This window comes from Haplochromis burtoni, unplaced genomic scaffold (assembly GCF_018398535.1).
Source record: "Haplochromis burtoni strain Fernald_Lab_line unplaced genomic scaffold, NCSU_Asbu1 Contig_1792, whole genome shotgun sequence".
In the NCBI taxonomy this organism is placed as follows: Eukaryota; Metazoa; Chordata; class Actinopteri; order Cichliformes; family Cichlidae; genus Haplochromis; species Haplochromis burtoni.
Window position 1 is genome coordinate 1,286 of NW_024584153.1, and position 1,647 is coordinate 2,932.

Genomic DNA, 1,647 nt, shown 5'->3' on the forward strand with positions numbered 1-1,647 from the left:
GTTTCAGTTATAACTCAGTGATTAAATGGGATGTTTTTTGTATAAACCTGACCACAACTAATTAACAAAGCCTGTTACCACAGTACATCACAGTTCTCTATGTCCCTCTATGCTGCCTGGTGACAGTCAGGTTTAAAGCTGTAAGTTTTATAGATCCTTCCTGCTGCCGGCCTTACCTTCCCAAACAGCACTTTGCACGTGATAGGGAAGAGGTCTTTATCGGGAGTCATATAGTCTCCCCTGTGCACGGTGTTGGTGAGCGTTGGTGGAAGTGAAGAGGAGAGATGTTGAAATCGGGCTCAAAGGACCAAAGTGTCAGAAAAATTCTCTTATGAAGTGAAACACACAGAATAAGGAGTTACAATGGGTTTATTTCATTGGAAGCAGCAGGAAGCAGAGTTGGCTTCAACTTCTTTACTCAAGTAAAAGTAAAAAAGTAAAGTCTCTGAAATGTACTCAAAGCAAGAAAGTAAAAAGCAGCTCTTTGGAGGATGTTTCTATAGTTGTGCTAAGCTAGCTTCATAAGTCATCACTTAACAACCAGATACTCTAGCACAAGACACGTGACTGTCAAAGTAAAACGGGAAATACACAAACATGGGGACCAGGGTGACTAGACATACCACAAGGAACACAATGGAGGCACAGTAACCAAACCTAAAGACTACAAATCACAAAATACTAAAGATAACTTAGGAAGCTATAAATACAAAAAAACCCTAAACCACAAGAACCACAGATATACAGAATATTAATGATCAACACATAAACACTGGGTGACCAGATCCAGGATCATGACGGCTGTAATTTAAACACAAAAAGATCCATACAAGGTACCTGTGTTAAAAAAATATAAATGTAATATTGTCATCCTGCTCAGATTTAATCTAAAGTCTGGATTCTCTTTCCATCAAACATGATGTGAAATCAAAATAAGCAAAAACAAAACAAAAATGAGTCCTGTCTAAATTACAATGATGCCATTTTAAAACCTTATTAACCTGCATGTATGCGACAAGTCATTTGTTGTTGCTTTAATATGTAAATACACGCAAATCAGGATATTGTCTTGCTTATTTTCGTCTTTTTCTAATTTGCTGATGGGTGATGAGTCATTTGTAAAGTAAAATAGCATGGCATAACACATAATGTTCTTATTGCCATGAAACCCTGTCACCATTACTCATTGATCTGGGCTGAAATTCAGTTTTCTGTATGGCTCTTTCGCACTCACTTACTCTTTCTCAACCCTGGGCTGGTGTGATGCAGACTCTACTGTCAATGTTTCTGTTGACACTGACTCTAGTGTGACACTAAAATCATTAAGGTAAGCAATGTTGCTGCTTTCAGGAACCGTTGTAATTTTTAAGATTGCACAAACCGTTTGGTTTGTTACGGTAGTTTAGAGAACGGTTGGAAAAAAAAACGTCACCGGCGACTGGTTAGGGGATAAAGCGTTCTGTCTGAGCTTGTAACTGTTATTTTGGATGTTATCAGCCTATTGAAAAATAATCAGTGTGGAGCCTCTGGCTGATTAGAGGAAGCCCTGTATCAGATTGCGCCCAACCCCCTCTTTTTCTCTTGCTACCCAGGTTTAATACGGTTATAGCAAAGCACCTCCATCATGGACCTGTGCTATAAATCTGC